Consider the following 18087-nt stretch of genomic DNA (forward strand, 5'->3'; position numbering starts at 1 on the left):
CATGGAGGGGCTGGGATTGTGGCTCAGTGACAGAGCACTTGCCTAGCACGTGTGAGGCACTGGGTACGATCCTCAGCACCACATAAAATAAAGTCATTGTGTCCATATATAACTAAAACAAAAACAAAAACCAATAACGAAAAACCTGACACATGAATAATGTTGTACTTAAAATCACTGAACATCCAGAGATATCATTCCAGGAGCTTGTATATTAACAACAAAAAATAAAAATAAAATCGAAGACATTTCGCCCCAGGTTCTTAAAGTTACCCATTCAGCAAGCCCGAAAACCAGGACACCGGTGCAGGAAAGGTGACCCGGAAGTGCTCTGGGCTAGGGAACCGTGAACCGGAAGTGCTTGAATCTTTCGCGCGGCGACACCCTCCTGCTGGGCTCTTTAGGCGGCAGCCCTTGTCCTTGGCTCCGCGGTTCACTTAAAGGTTTGTCCTGCACTTGTGACTGTCTCACCTACCGGATCTAAGCTCTGACTTTCGAGGGACCACCTTGCCCTGGAGTCTTCTGTCAGATCGTGTCTAGAATCTTCCATGTAAGTGAACACCGCCCTAGGCTGACACCTGTCAGGTTGTGTCTAGAATTTTCCACGTAAGCAAACTCCAATCCAGGTGGACTCCTGTCATGTTGTGTCTAGAATCTTCCACCCTAAACCACCCCCAGTGTCGGCTGCGGGTTGGCAATGGAGGTCTTGCCTAACCTTCATAGAAAACCTCGTTTGCCTTAGGATGTGTGTTTTCTTTTAAACACCGTGTTTGCCTTATAACTACATTATAAATGTTGGTCATTTTGGTGAGAATTTTCAAACAAGTCTGTCGTTCAAAGTTTGCAGCAACTTTTAAACTTTGATGAGTGAAACTCGAATTTCGCCCATGGATTATAGTTTGCGACATGTTTTCACGATAGTGCAAAAATTATTCTTGAATAATTCTTTTAGTTGTGGAAGTGTGTGAATACCCAAGGAAATTTGTAGATTTTTTTCTTTATTCTTCGGGTAATTTTATTCTTTAGAAGTGCCTTGTACAAGCAAAATTAGATGGAATTTCCCTGGGAATAAAATGACTGGTTTGCTAATCTGGATAATGCTTAAATGTAGATTTAAATTTTTTGCATCATTGCTTCAATCTTCCACTTCACTTTGCTTTTGGAAAAAAAAATCAGTGATAATTCTTAGGGCATTTATGGGAACCTTATAATCACCATGCTCAGTTTAGAAAGAGTGTGAAGATTCCACTAAGACTTCCATTTAGGAATTCTAAGAAATTCTTAGAAACTCTCTAACACTTGATTATTTGCTATTTTGCCTTGGTTGTGAAAAATGCCAGTAACTTTCATTGTTTTGAACCTTAAAGGAGAAACCCTTATTGAAATATTCCAACATGGAAATCAGCGAATACGATGTGGTGGAATTTATTCTAGTCCTTCATTATTCTTGTCTATGTCTATTTTTTCAGTGTTGTTGATAAGAATCCCAGGTTTCAATGTTGGCCTGAGCTAGTTGCTGAATTTTGAAAACTTAGATTTTCCACTTTGATAATTTATAACGTGCTAATGTAGCTTGAGCAAACATTTTAATTTTTATATTGCTTCATACCATAGTTGTCAGGAAGAAACCTAATTATTCTGTAGATTTTAAAATTATAATGCCCACTAGGCGGCAGCATAGTGTTTTTAAGTTTCTTTAGCTGGTGGATCTCATGACCATACTAATGCTGTGATAGTGTCATTCTGAAAGTAATAGATATCCTAAGGTGAATGCTTATTAAAGGTGCCATTACTTGGACTAAATGATTTATGTGCATTATCTCATTTAATCCTAAATTAACCTTAAATTCTGTGACATTGACATTCCTTCTATTCTCCATATATGAGGAAACAGGGAGAGATTTTAAATAACACATACAAGGCAAATAACTGCACAGTCACTAAGTAGTGGAGCCAGATTTGAAACCAGGTGCTTAACTGATATTCATGCTAAACAAATTAAAGTTATTGTTAAGTTTGACCAAATTTTGAAGGACCCAGAATTAATATAAGAAATCTGACTTTGGGTATTCAAAAGCCGATAAGAATCAAGCATTGGTTTTATATAATGTGCCTCAATATTTTATATACTGTGCATGTGGGGGTTGTGGTTGCCAAAACACAGTATTTCCCAAATTGTGTTCCAAGGATTATGAGTGCTGTGAGATATTTTAATTAAAAAAAAAAAAAGTTCTGTCACCAGAAATGCTCTTGGAATTCATTAAAGACTCTAAAACATTCTGCAGCAAAGGAACATGTTTAACTCAACTTTTTTTTAACTCATAGTGTTCTTAATTTTTTTCTTATAGCTCACAGTTTAAGTGTATATGGTGGCGCATACCTGTGATCTCAGTGACTCAGAAGTCTGAGGCAGGAGGATCAAAAGTTCAAGGCCAACCTCAGCAATTTAGCAAGGCTTTGAGCAAAGGCTCAAAGCCTTGCAACTCAGTGAGACCCTGTATCAAAATAAAAACTAAAGGGGACTGGGAATGTAGCTTAGTGGTAAATTGCTCCTAGGTTCAATCCCCAGTTCCACAAAGAAAAAAAAAATAAAAGAAATACATTTTACATGCAGGCTAGTATATGTTCCTGAAATAAAAACATGAGGTAATATGTTTCCCATGACCAATGTACTGTTTTTTTTTTTTTTTTTTTTTTTTTTGGTACCAGGGATTGAACCCAGGGTTTCTCAACCACTGAGCCACATCCCCAGGCCATTTTCATAATTTATTTAGAGACAGGGTCTCACTAAGTTGCCGAGGGTGACTTTGAACTCACAGTCCTCCTGCCTCAACCTCTGGGGCCATTGGGATTGATTTCTTGACTCATGAATGAGTCACAACCTGTAGTTCTACTGTACTAGACTATGGTGTCTTATTTTCCTATTTATTAGTGGACCATACATTGGGAAACTATTTAAGGGGCTGAAGTCAAAGGAAGCAATTATTTAATGGTAAGTACCTTTGTTGACAGATTGTGTTTTTCTATCAGTCCTGGTAACAGTTGAATGGAAACAGATATATGAAGTTTTAGAAGAGAATCTTTCATGTAGTTAAATACTTAACAAAAATATTTTATTATAAGTGACCATATATATTCTATCAGATAGTGACTTTTTCTGTTACTAGATATTTATTACTGGTTACTATTTTTTTGTTACTGATATTTAGGTTGTTTCCAACTTCTTTCTTTCTTTCTTTTTTTTTTTGCTGGAAAAAACTTTATTTTCATTTGGCCCAAGGTTTGGGAGGGGCTCCATGGTGGTTAAAAAGCTGCCTAGGGGTTAGAGAGAGAGAGGCTCAGGCCAAAACTCTGACGCCAGGATATGCAAAGGAGCCCCACCTAAGGCCACACTGCTCCAGGGCCTTCTAGTCATCTTGAGAGTGAGACTTTCCAAGAGGTACTTGCCCAGGCCAGCCAAGTGGTGTCCTCTCTTCGTGATGAACTTCACCTCCTCATCAAGGAAGTGGTTCTCCAGAAACTCACAGAGATGTGGGTCTGTGCGGGTAGAGCCCAAGGCATGAAGATCCAAAATGGCTTGGTTCAGGTTCTTCTCCAGGGTCAAGGCAGCTTCCATGGCATCCTGGGTGTTGCCCCACTCATCTTGAGAAGGTTTCTGCATGTCCTGGAAGAGGGTGCAGCCGTAGCTTTGGTTTTGCATCTCCAGGAGACTGCTCGGAGGCCTTGCGCTATTCCTCGGCCAATGCGGAAGAGGTGGCCCATGCCCTCTAGAGCCACAGTCACAGTGGAAATAGTAGCCCAGAGAGAAGTAGGTGTAGGAGGCCTGCAGATGTAAATTGACCAGGTGGTTGATGGCAGCCTCCACCTCGGGAGAATAATTCTGATGAATCTGGGAGGCCATGGTTGGTGTCAATAAGGAGCTAACCACAAAAAACGGAATTAGCTGGTCCCAGAAGCAGGAGGTGGGTGAGAAGATGGTCCCAGAGATTGTAAATGGAGATCAGATTGGAAGGTGATTGGAAGCTAGAAGAAAAGGGAGTCCCTGGGTCTGTTCCGTCCAAACACTGTTGAAGCAAGAGACAGATCTGCAGGACCTCCAAGAGCAATGGTTCTCTTTCTTTCTTTTATTAATATTTAGTAGTAAGCAAGAACAGAACAATTTTGTATATTAGAATTTCCCAGATATGTTCTTTGGAATACATGTTTCCCAGAATATTTGTTTTAAAAAAGGAAGTCTTTTAGTCAAGGTAAACTTGAGAAATATAGATTAAATAGGTTCTCCTTATGCTAGTGGAACTGTTAATCTTCCTGGAAGGTAGGTGTAGCATTTCCCAGATGTATTTGATTGTGGCACTATTTTTAGAGATATATCTTGTGGACCTTGTTCCCCCGAAAGCACACTTTGGGAAATGATCATGTCAGTAATTAAGGCAAAAATGTTTTTGTTGTAATGTACGTTGAGGTGATTTGGTTTTGCATCTCCAGGAGATTTTCATTATAAATTATTCACATACTTTTTATAGGCCATTTTTAAAAATTAATGTCAACATATCAGAGACGTGGATCAGGAAGCCAGAAAGTTGATTTTCTTATGACCCATGAAGACTTTCCATTAATAAAACAAAAAAAGCCTTGTCAGGTGCAATGACACACACCTGTAATTCTAGCTACTTGGAAGGATGAGGCAGGAGGATGGCAAGTTTGAGCCCAGCCTTGGCAACTTAATGAGACCCTGTCTCACAATAAAATTATAAAGGACTGGGGATGTAGCTCAGTGGTAGAGCTGCTTGTCTAGCATGCATGAGGCCCCGGTTAGATCCCTAGTACCTGGGGGAAAAAAGAAAAGCCTTAATGAAATTGTCTGGCACTGATTAATTTTACATAAAACCACAACTTTTATTTTCAACATAAGTTCAGCGAGCAATAGATTTCTAGTTGTGTTAGAAAGTAATTTTTGCAATATATTTCTTGTTATTTGGAAAAATGTGGAGTTTATTAAAATTTATAATTGTTTTAAGAAATCTTTGAAAACCTTTCCTATATTTTATTTGTAAGGTGGCCAAAATTAGTGTTTTATGTACTTGATCCAAAGGTCTCTCTTATTTTAGATCAGTTGAATTTATTGTACTTTTATTAGTTCATCCTATGGTTTCATAATAATCCTTTTATGGGAATAGTTTTCAATTCTCTTGTTTCACACACCTGAAGCCATTCATGTGTATTTCTAAATTTCTAAAACTCAAATGTGTCAGGGACCAAGAAGAAGTTCTCATTCTGAGAACATTCTGACCTTTACAATAAGCAGCAGCGCCCCTCCCCCCTCCTGGCTGATAATTCTGACAATATGGCACCTATGGCGCCGTCCCTGCTTCTCTTCCGGGACTTCACCTTCCCGCTGGCGCGAACTTGCACCCTATCAGGAGCCCAATAGAAGAACACAGCCAACCAGCCTGCACCTCGTCATACCCCTCATTCCCTCAGCATACATACCCGTGAGAACAATAAAAATTTGCAGCTTGATCAGAATTCCTGTCTTACTGTCACTCCCTGTGTCTCTTGTCCCTTTCATTCCTTCTCTCTTAGGTTCACTGTCCTGTGTTGATGTCCCCCGGGGTGGGACACAAATGTAAAACCCCTCCCTCCATTTCTCCTCCTCTTCCTCCTTCTTCTTCTTCTCCCTCCCCCTCCTTCTCCCCCTCCCCCCTCCTCCTCCTTCTTGTTCTCTCTGTCTCTGTCTCTCTCTCTCTCTCTCTCTCTCTCTTCTGGGGATTGAACTCTGGGGCACTTGACCACTGAGCCACATCCCCAGCCCTATTTTGTATTTTATTTAGAGACAGGGTCTCACTGAGTTGCTTAGCGCCTTGCTTTTGCTGAGGCTGGCTTTGAACTTGCAATCTTCCTGCCTCAGCCTCCCGAATGGCTGGGATTATAGGCATGTGCCACAGTGCCCAGCAAAACCTTTTCTTTTCTTAAAGAGAAATTCGGCAAAGATCTGACTGTGAATAGAGACTATTTTACTCATAATAGTGTGTGTCTTTCAAGAAACTCTAATTGTTTTTTTCAAAATTTTATGTAGTGTTAAGATGTTTGAGAATCAATCTAACAAAAGAGGTGAAAGACCTATACAGAAAGAAATAGAAGAGCTTAGAAGATGGAGAGATCTCCCATGCTCTTGGGTTGGCAGAGTTAACATTGTCAAAATGACCATACTACCAAAAACATTATACAGATTTAATGCAATTCTCATTAAGGTCCCAATGACATTCTTCATAGAAATGGAAAGGCAATCATGAAATTCATTTGGAAAATTAAGAGACCCAGAATAGCCAAAGCAATCCTTAGCAAGACAAGTGAAGCAGGAGGCATCACAATACCAGACCTTAAATTATACTGCAGAGTCATAAAACAAAAATGGCATGGGGTGCTGAGGTTGTGGCTCAGTGTTAGAGTGCTTGCCTAGCACATGTGAGGTCCTGGGTTCAATCTTCAGCACCACATAAAAATAAATAAAATAAAGATATCATGTCCATCTACAACAAAACAAAACAAAACAAAACAAAACCAAAAAACAAAACAAAACAAAATGGCATGGTATTGGCACCATAACAGATATGTAGACCAGTGGTACAGAATAGAAGACACAGAGACAATCCTACATAAACACATATCTCATACTAGATGAAGGTGCCAAAAATATACATTGGAGAGAAGATAGCCTCTTCAACAAATGGTGCTAGGAAAACTGGAAATCCATATGCAGCAAAATTAAATTAAACCTCTATTTCTCACCCTGCAAAAAAAATCAACTCAAAGTGGATCAAGGGCTTATGCACTAGAACAGAGACCCTATGCCTAATAGAAGAAAAAGTAAGCCCAAATCTCCACCATGTTGTCTTAGGAACTGACTTCCTTAACATGACTCCTAAAGCGCAAGAAGTAAAATAAAGAATCTATAAATGTGATGGAGTCAAACTAAAAAACTTCTTCATAGCAAAGGTAATAATCATTGTGAAGAGAGAGCCTAATCAGAATGGGAGAATATCTTTACCACCTGTACCTCAGAGTAGTAATCTCCAGGATTTATAAAGAACTCAAAAAACTTAACACCAAAAACCCAAATAACCCAATCAATAAATGGGCTAAGAAACTGAACAGACACTTCACAAAAAAGGAAATACAAGTGATCAACAAATATCTCTAGCAATTAGAGAAATGCAAATTAAAACTAAACTGAGATTCCATCTCACTTCAGTCAGAATGGCAATTATCAAGAATACAAGCAACAAATAATGTTGGTGAGGATGTGGGAAAAAGGTACACTCATACGTTGCTGGTGGAACTCTAAATTGTGCACCCACTATGCAAAGCAGTACAGAGATTCCTCGGAAAACTTGAAATGGAACCACATTTGACCCAGTTGTCTCACTCCTCCGTTTATATCCAAAGGACTTGAAATCAGCATACTACAGTGACATAGCCTCATCAATGTTTAAAGTAGTTCAACTGACAACAGCTAAACTATGGATCCAATCTAGGTGCCTGTCAACAGATGAATGGATAAAGAAATTATGGTGTATATATATATATATAAATGGAATATCACTCAACCTTAAAGAGAATGAAATTATGGCATTTGCTAGTAAGTGAATGGAACTGGAGAATATCATGCTAAGCGAAATAAGCCAATCCCAAAGAGCCAAAGACTGAACGTTTTCTCTGATGTGTGGATGCTAATTGACAATAAGTGGGGAGGGCTAGGGAAGAATAGAGGTACTTTGTATTAGAAGGGAGTGAAGGGAGGGGAGGGGTGGGGTTATGGGGCTAGGAATGATAGTAGAATGATTGAACATTATTACCCTAGATGCATATATGACTATACAAGTGGTGTATTCTACATCATGAACAACCAGAAGAATGAGAAGTTATATTCCATTTATGTATGATGTGTCAAAATGCATTCTACTCTTATGTATAACTAATTACAACAAATAAAAAAATATAAAATAACTATTTCCTGTGGGCAAACCCACAGTAACAAGGACCTCCTGCTGGCCCCATCTTCCTAAAGGTTCCACCATTTCCCAGTAGTTCCACCCTGCAGACAAATCCTTCAATCACAGATATAATTAAACCACATCCAAATCATAGTAGGCAGCAATATATGCCACTCCCAAATATGCCATGTTAGACTAAGGATTATTTTGGTAGAGTGCTGGGGATATAGCTCAGTTGGTAGAGTGCTTGCCTTGCAAGCACAAGGCCCTGGGTTCAATCCCCAGCACCGCCAAAAAAAAAAAAAAAAAAAAAAAAAAAAGAAAAGACTAAGGATTATTTTGAACTGAAGGCAATTGAGAAGAAGTGAATACAAGAAAAAATCTCTTACCTCCCTTAATTTGCCTAAAAGCAGAGCATAAATTTGGAAAGGTGTCTTCCCTTCCTACCAGGAAGGATAGATACTAATCACTAGAAACAGCTGCAGACCTGTATCAACTCAGAGACAGCACCCTGAGGGCTATCCAGAATTCAGAAATGGGAAAGAACCTATTCTAGGCTTTGATTGGAGGAGAGAAGAGGCTAGGAGAAAGCATTCTGCATAGGAGGCTGGGCACAGGCAGGGACAAGAATTCAGAAATGTTGTTAATGAAGTTAGCAGAGGATAAAGAGAGGAAGGACTAGACCAAAGCTGCAGGAGAATAGGACTGTGTTCTATTGGGGGGCCTAACCTCCCGAGCTGTGCTCACAATGGCCCAGAGGTATGGACCTGCAGGGCCAGCTGTGTCCTCTGCACAGCCTTCTCCTACCTTTGGCTGTTTTCTCTAACTGATGGCATACATGCTGTCCAGATATGGTTTGCCCTCCTGATCTGTGGGTTCCATGTCCACAGATCCAACCGACCACAGATCAAAAATATTTACAAAAATGTCTGTACTGAACATGTATGGATTTTTCCTGTTATTTCCTAAAAAAGACAATCTAATAACTGTTTGCATAGCATTTACATTGTATAGTTACCAGTAGTCCAGAGATAATTTGAAGTATACAGGAGGATGTGTGCAGGTTATATGCAAGCGTTATGCCATTTTATATAAGGCACTGGAACATCTTCAGATTTTGGTAGCCAACACCCTTGGCTACAGAGGGACAAATGTCTTCCTGTTCTTGTTCCTTTGCTGGCACCTTCTCAAAGTGCTGGCTGAGGCCATTCCTCTGTACTTCTGCTCTCTCCTATGTACTCACTCCTGGGGGAGCTCAAAAGCATCAGAAGTTCCATCCTACCTCTTATCTGTAGAACTGCCTTTATTTGTATCCTATTCATCACTTTCAACTGTGTAGATAGATACACTTCAACTTGAATTTCTGCCATCCCAAAATAAAACTCACTTTTCTCTGAAAAACGAACTCTGCAGACTCCCACAATTTGATTAAAATTTTCAGTCTTACACCAGAAAACTTGGGTCATCTTTGATTTTTTTTCTCCAATGTTTCTATCAAATGACTACAAAATTCCTACATTTTCTTCTGTAGTTATTTTTCATTCCTTTTTTGTACCAAATGCAGCAGGTTCTAAGTTATCTGTCTCAAATATAGTCAGTCCCCTTCTCCATTTCCTTATCACTGAGCCCCTTAAAATAATCGAATCTCAGGGTGTAGATCCCAGAAACTTGTGTTCCCAATAACCTTATATGTAATTAGTTTGTTCTGCACTGAAATCAGGGGTGGGATCCCTGTGGCTGGGGGAATATCAGTGTATTGTTCAAGATAGATTAGGTTATGCTCCTGTAACAAATCCATCCTGAAATCTGAGAGGCTTAACATAATAAATGTCTATTTGTTGTTCAGACAAATTCCAATATAGGTAGGGCAGCCTTCTCCTTCTTGTAATTATCCTATCTGAAACATGTGGTCTCCAAGATGTTGAGACTGAGGAAGAAAGAGCTGAGGGCATATTTCTAAAGTACAAGTTGGAATTTGCTAGAACTTGTGATAGGAACTTGAACTAGACCGCAAGTGCATCTGGAAAATGCCCAGAAAGTTCCCAAGAGGAGAGAAGCATCTTTGCCGATGCTGATCAGCAGGACATATCTGAGTTTCTTACTTCCTACAAGGATGGTTGTTCCCATGTATCCTGCAATGGCCTCCACCACTTGCATCGACTTTGAATTCTGGTTCTTACAACAAAAAAAGCTGGACACCTCAGGACCCTACCGCAAATACCTTATCATCTCCCAGCGGAGAGTGGTCTCCCAGCTTTCTGCATTAGCTGCTCAGTTAGTTGTGGGTTCTTCAATATTTTTCCCTTGAATTCTCTGGAATTTCTGCCTGAGGAAAAAAATAAGAACTTTCTGGGTATTCCCTGAAGGAAGATCAGACCCTGACTTTAGCTTTTTTGAGACAAAACAAAGAAGGCTTTAGAATGTGGGCTAAATGTTGATAGTGCAGGTAGTCCCCCAGATAGGCATGTTAAAGGCAAAATTACAACAAATCTAATTTGGCAGATGTTAATTGACTTTACTTCAATTCTAGAATTCAGGCAGCAGTCTGAAGTAAACAAAGATGGTTAAGGACACTCCTTCCCACCACATGAGCAGATTATATTTATAGCCAGAGACAAGGAAGTGACATATAGAAAACAAAGGGAAGTACAGAGATAGCTTAACTGGTTACAGCTTCTGTCTTATTTGACTATGGTTTGAATGGTTGGCTGGTTGTGATTGGCCAATATTCAGTTACAAGAGTAGGTTACAGTCTTTTACAACTGCAGTGAGGGTTCAATGTATTCGAAGGGACCTTTAAGTTAAACTTAAAATATGTATGGAGGCAGCTTTTGACCAAACTTGATTAGATTTAACAGGCATAAACTATTATTTCTGAACTATTTTATCCACCTTGCCTGTTAAGACAGTTTCCAAGTATCTTGTTCATTCTCTGCAGGAAAGAACAGCACTGGAGTTAAGAGGGGAGAGCTTCTGTAACTAGTTTTCCTGGGTTTAAATCTCAGCCCACTTCTTTTTAGTGGTGAGTCCTTTGGCAAGTTACTTCACCTGACTGAGACTCAGTTTTCTCATCTGTAAAAAGTGGGGGAGCAATCATTCCTATCTCCTTAAGTGAGATGAATGTTGAATGACACCTTGACTTAATGTAGGGCAACAGAAGGAAGTACTTAAAGATATAAAACCCTTTTCTTCTCTTAAACTGAACATCTGGACTTTTATTTTTTAATAGATAACCTATAAATGTTGATTTCAACAACAAATATAGGACATTTACCCCCAATTAAAAATTATGTAATATATAATAATTTAGTAAAATAATTATGAGATGTCCATTGTTTTCAAGTTTTTTCCCCCCACTTGGAACTTAACAAACCTTTTACAAACAAACATGAGACAGTTAATGAAAAACGTGATATTTCTGGACTTTTTTTTTTTTTTAAGGCAAGGGTTTATTAAATAGTTAGGTCTTCACTAAGTTGCTGGGACTGGCCCTGGAGCTTGCGATCCTTCTGCCTTAGCCTCCTGAGTCACTGGGATTATAGGTGTGTGCCACCATACTGGACTAAGAAAAAAATATTTATGGCAGTATTATAAATTGATATAATAAAAGCAAAATTTATGTGGAATAAACAATAAGAGAATGGTGCAGTATACACAATAAGGTACTAATCTTGATTTGGACAACAAATCTGGTTCAAAAAAGAAGTTGGTGTGTGAGATGGATTCATTAAAAAAATCACTGAAGAGATGGAATTTTATCTAGTTTTTAAATATGTCTAAACAGAGTGTAGGGCAAGTTATCCAATATAAGAAAGTAGAATGTGTGCAAATATTAACTCAAACTCCTTAACATGCCATAAAAGATTCCGTATAACTTGTCTGCTTCTTAAACCTCATCTTGACCCATCTTTCATGTGACTCCACCCTCCCAAAACTGTTTTAGTTTTCATTTAAAATTATATTTCAGTCATTTGTGCCTTTGCTTATGAGTATAAGCAAAATAAAATACCCTTGCCTAAATTTTCAATTTACTAATGTTTTAATTTTTAAGATTTTAAGTCTTAGCTCAGATGTCTCCTTTACCAGGAAGTCTGACCTTCCCAAGTTGTCCCTGATTTTCCTCTGCTGAATTAGAAGCCTCATCCTTGTGCTACCATAATATTCTTTACAGATCTCTATCATTGCACATGATCATATTATATTATTTTTGAACATCTCTCTATCAGAGTTCCTTGAGAACAAGCCCCCACAACTCTTTTTTGTTTTTTCTGGTACCGGGGCTTGAACCCAGGGGGCATTTAATCCCTAAGCCATATCCTTAGTCCTTTTCTGTATCTTATTTAGAGACAAGATCTTGCTAAGTTGCTTAGTCCCTCACTAAGTTGGTGAGAATGGCTTTTAACTCACAATTCTCCTACCTCAGCCTCCTGAACTCGTGGGATTACAGGCATGTGTCACCACACCTGTCTATAAGTCTCTATTTTTTAGTCACACATTTTCTTTTTCTAATTAAAATCATTTTTATTTTTATAGACTGCATTTTGATTCTTGGTACACAAATGGGGTAAACTTTTCATTTCTATGGTTGTACACAATGTAGATTCACACCATTCATGTAATCATACATATACATAGAGTAATACTGTCTGTTTCATTCTACTATCTTTCTGTCCTCCACCCTCTTCCGTCATACATTTTCAAAATAGAATATAGAAGAGGCTCAATAAATGTTGAATGGTGAATGACTTTTTTTCTGTTTCTTTTATTTGCTTACTTTAATATTTTCATGCTTAAGGTACTCCTTATTTCTACTATTCTGAAGTTTTTGTTTAAATACGTTCAGATTTATACTTAATGCTATCATCTATTTCTTTTTGGAACCTCAACAATCTTTGTACTTTGGCCCTTTCACCTTTCCTTCACTCTACTCTAAGGATCAGAAGAATATTATTTCTTTTCTACCCCGAAGGCTAATAATTCATTGATGTATTTCCCCTCTACCCAGCTCCCTTTTATCATGTGGTGTGTATCTATTTGTGGGGTTTTTTTTTTGGGTACTAGGGATTGTACCCACGGGTACTTTACCATTGAGCCACATCCCATGTCCTTTTTTATTTTTTATTTTGAGACAGGGTCTCATTAGGTTGCTGAAGCTGTCTGGTACTTGTGATCCTTCCCACCATAGCCTCCTGAGTTGCTGGGATTACAGGCATGCACTGTTGCCCCTGGCCCCTTTTTTAAATGGACTTGATCTTCCTTGGCCTCTTTCTGTAAGATGTAACATGTTCGTTTCTCCCCTATCCTCTACCACCTTAAATCACACATCACATTTCTAATGTGGAAAATGCTGATCAGCGACCTCATCAGTGGTTATTTGTATTTTCCAATTAAGTTTGTACTAGTAACAGCTACCCTTCCATTCATCAGTGAAATTCCCCGAGTGTTTATCTCAAAATCCTTCTGTAGTACCTGTTTGTTGAATTCCTCAATAGCCTAAGGTCCATAGATTAAGAATATGAGTTTTATAGCTAGAACTACACTAGATACCATCTCATTTAATTGGTTATTGTATTAATAATTTTTCAATGAGATGAGATATTTACAAATTAACAGTCAAAGAAAATTTAGATTTAGCAGCTTTATTTTACAGATGAAGTGAATGCAACTTCGGCATTGGGGACTTTGAACTCTGAAGCTTAGAGTACTTTTTAAAAATTTTAAAAAATCTATGTCTTTTATATCATGCCTGGTGTTATGTCTGGGGTTATACTTACTTAAATACATGCATTATCCTTTCTAGGTTGTAAATACTTTGGGGTTAAAGAACGTTAATCAAATTTGTGACACCTGTAGTTTATTGAACAGAGTTAGTGAAACATTATTCTTATTCTTTATTATCTCCATATAAAAAGTCTACTTAAAAAAAATCCAGGTACTGGTGGAATAACTCAGGGTAGAGCACTGCCTAGCATGCATGATTTCCTGGGTTCAATCCCTAGCACCATAAAAACAAAACAAAGCAATCCAGATAGGAGTGGTGGAGTGTGCCTATAATTTCAGCTACTTTGTAGGCGAGGCAGAAGGATCAATTGAGCTTAGAAGTTTAGGGTCAGCTGTGCAACATAAAATTTCTCTTAAAAAATTGTATACAGATACTCTTTCATTTCCTTCACTATATAATTATTCTCTTCTAGGTCTTTTCTAGTTTTGTGATATCTTTCTAAAAGTTAATCTTAGTTACAGGAAACATTCTACATGGGCATCTTCATGGTTTCTAAGTATCCTTCTTCCCACCTTTTCTGAAGAATTAAGAGTGATCTGTTCTATTCAGTGCAGTATGCAGTTCAACAAATACTAAGTGCCTGCTTTTTTGTAAATTATTGTATTTGGCAGTGGGAGAATATAGAAGTGAGTAAGCCTTGGTCGTTGGTCAAGAACATACAATATAATGGCTAAGGCAACCATTGCTAATACAGGATAGAAGATGATGAGTGCAAATGCTGTCAGTTCCAGTTTGGCATGTATGCTATACGGGAAACAAGAGACTTCTTGGTTCTTTGCTGTTAGAGGGGCTACATCTTAGGAAGTGTAATATTTAAAATACTATTAGATCATAAAGGGTCTTGATGGAGTTAAGGCGGTTCCCAATGAATCTTATATCCATCCAAAATCAGATAATTAGTGCTTATATATTTTTAGATCATGTTTTATATTTTCAATCTTTTTCATTCTACACATGCACCACTTTGTATATAATGAATAACTATAGTTTTGTACACCAGGTTTCATTTTTTTTGTGACAAATGTGATCCATATTTTACATTTAAATTCAATATTAATAATTACTTATGAAAGAGATCTATTTATCTGATTAATTTGGCATTAAGTACAAGTTATAAGAGTACTTCTAAGAATAAAAGACAATGTGATGAAATCAACATGATATATTTAAGGAAAGAAAAGCAACTTGAAAGTTTTAGTTCTTTAACAAAGAATTTTTTGGGAAAATTTAGTTACCGAAAAATATTTTTTTATATTTGTGAAGCTATTGTTGACTATTTTGTTTATATTCTTTGAATGTTTTAGCTAATGTCAAAGCCTACCGATTGTTATTATGTGAAATGATAGTGTGAAATTGATGCTGTTATAGTATAACAATAAGGACGTGACTCATGTATTTTATGTACACATGCATTCAACTGTAGTGACAAATGGCTTCATGCTGTGTGATTAAATGCATATTAGCGTTTGCCCTAGGCATTTGATTATTACCATCTTTACTTCATTACATTACCACACTGTATGGCCATATAATTTATAAGATAATACACACATCACTTTGTTGCTGATAGGAATTATTCTGTTTTATGGATGGTGTCCTTTAATTTTGCCTTTCATGGATTATAAAATTGGTTAATATCTGCTGAAGTGAATCACTGGAGAAGCAAATAAAGATGTTGGCCTCAGGTCACAGTGTCATTTGTGATACTGGCAAAATCTTACAGGCTCATTTATCCCTGTACATGATTGATAACAGCATGGGTTAAATGGAGAAAGCTTTGCTTCCATTAAAGGATCATCATGAATGAAGACCTCCCACTTAAAAGTCAGGCATGATGAGAAGACAAGAGACTATCTACAGGTCAAATTAAATAACTTAAATAATTTAAGTAGAATGACAGTGTAATTTGTTCATTCTGTGTTATTACTCTGACCCCTATCAGGATTATAGGCTAGCTTACTTTTCACTGTAGAGTATTTAAGATGTAATTTTTAATAAATATTTTCAAAGATTTAAAATCCTTTATAGCCCTTAAATTGTTGTAAAATATGGACTTTTATTATATGCTTTTGAAAAAAAAATTTAAAAGAAAACTGCAGTACTCATTGCAGTACTTTAAGCATTTTATAATGTATTGGCTTTACTTTAAAACAAATTTTTAATAGTGAAATATTTATAATAAATATAAATAACACAGGTAATAAATATGTATAATAAATATTGAAACTATTACAAGTAATAAATTTATTACTGTAAGTTACTATAAATAAGTGAGCTACTTATAGGAATTCATTAGTAACAATTTGAAAGAAATGTTAAAATTAAAGCCAGGTGTGGTGACATTCCAGCTGCTTGGGAGACAGAGACAGGAGGATGGCAAGTTTGAGGTTGGCTTGGGCAACTTAGTGAGACCCTGTCTAAAATAAATAAATAAATAAATAAAAAGGACTGAGGTTGTAGCTTAGTAGCAGACCGTTTGCCTAGCATTCATGCAGAGTTCTGGGTTCAATTCCTAGTATTGCAACAATAGCAACAACAACAAACCAGCAATAACAAACAACAGCAAAACATAGCATTTTTTTTTTCTTTTTCTTTTTCCTCTTTTTTTAAATTTTTTTTTATTTTTGTGGTGCTGGGGATTGAAGCCAGGGCCTTGTGCATGCGAGGCAAGCACTCTACCAACTGAGCTACATCCCTACCCCAAAACATAGCATTTTTTAATGGCCACTTTCCTATATGAAATCATTGTTTGAATTTATTCAAATTGTAGTACAAAATAGGGGAAAGCATATGTATTTTTTGAGATTCCTACAATAAAAGCTGTATTGAAATGTGAGCACATTTTGATCTGTTAAGAGTGAAAAACAGAAGAAGTTTCAAATTAAATATTACATATCTCTTTTAGATGACTAGAATGTTGAATACATATAACTATTCTCATTTTTTTTTTTCCTTTTTGTGGTGCTGAGGATTGAACCCAGGGCTTCATGCATATTAGGCAAGGGTCTCCCACTGAACTACACCCCCATTACCTTGTTTCTTTATTGAATTTTGAACCTCTACTATATTCTAGGACTTTATATGTATTTCCTTGTTTAATCCTCACATCCTATGAAGTAAATATCATTATCCCTATTGTATAGATGAGGAAACTGAAACTCAGAGGGGTCACACAGCTAAAAGGAGAAAGAATTTTAATTCACATCAGTATGGATGATGTTATAGGAATCTACAAAAATGCATGTTTTTCTTAAAAGCAAACACTAAAAATCATATTTTACCACAAAACTTCAAAACTGGTTCATTTTCACGATATCATACTATCTATAGCAGCATTATACAACTTTTTTTACAGTGACCCACAGTAAGAAATCCATTCCACATTGTGATCTAGTACACATAAATGTATTCACATATACATATAATTAAAACAAAAGCTTTGTAAAGTATACCATATATGAAGATTGCTGATATCTAATCTACTCTGTTGTGGCCTGACTTATATATGAAAATTGTGACTAAATTGATTTATCTTTAAGGGTTCTGTACCAACTTAAAACATACAATGAAGTTTTCCCCTTCATTATAAAAGTTATGTATACCCTTATAAAAAAGAAGGATAAAGGGGGACAAAGTCACTTACACTGTTTTTCACAAGGATTGTTCAGAAAAGAGGAACCTCAGTTGCCATTTTCTCAACTCCAGAGCAACTACTTAAAACTATCTTGGTGATTTTTTTTTAGATGTTTACTTCTGTATCTCTAGCTCTTTTACAAACAATGTGTTTATCATTGGTGCTTATTGATTTTTCAGTTTTACATGTTACCTAATGACTTTCTGTAAAGAAAAATGATAATTCAGCCTTCTTTCATCTTTTACCCAAATCCATCCCCTTTACCTACTATTCATTCTCCCCATATAATTATATCTACTTTTTATTTTATCAGTATTTAGAGTTATGACTACATGAATGCTGTTCACAGAACCATTGTAATATCCTGTGATTATTTTCCTCCCTATCTTAGCTTATTTTCCGTCATAGTTTATTTTTTAATGTATTCCTTACTTATTCAACCTCAGACTTCCCAGTTACATAAAACTGATACTAGTGATTTAAAACAGTCAGTAGTCTTTAATTGCATTATGTTGAGAAAGTTGCTGCCAGAGCCTATTAAACTGCTTCAGTGTGGAGTGGTGGAGTACAGTGTCTCTGCTGTGTGTCATCTTGGTATCTTCATTCATCATCCCAAGGTTCCTTTTCCTCTCTTTCTTTATAGAATTGCTATATGTTGAATGTTTGTGTTTTCCCTT

At 37.0% G+C, this 18087-nt stretch overlaps 1 protein-coding gene across 1 annotated transcript in view; it reads left to right on the forward strand.

Annotated features, from left to right (window-relative positions):
- The first annotated feature begins 403 nt into the window (after positions 1-403).
- Positions 404-18087, forward strand: part of Ccdc73 (coiled-coil domain containing 73) — a 177911-nt gene continuing 160227 nt past the window's right edge. The window contains 1 exon segment of the mRNA XM_047517413.1: positions 404-550. The gene's annotated coding sequence lies outside the window, so the exon portion shown is untranslated.

This window comes from Sciurus carolinensis, chromosome 11, assembly GCF_902686445.1.
Source record: "Sciurus carolinensis chromosome 11, mSciCar1.2, whole genome shotgun sequence".
Lineage (NCBI taxonomy): Eukaryota > Metazoa > Chordata > Mammalia > Rodentia > Sciuridae > Sciurus > Sciurus carolinensis.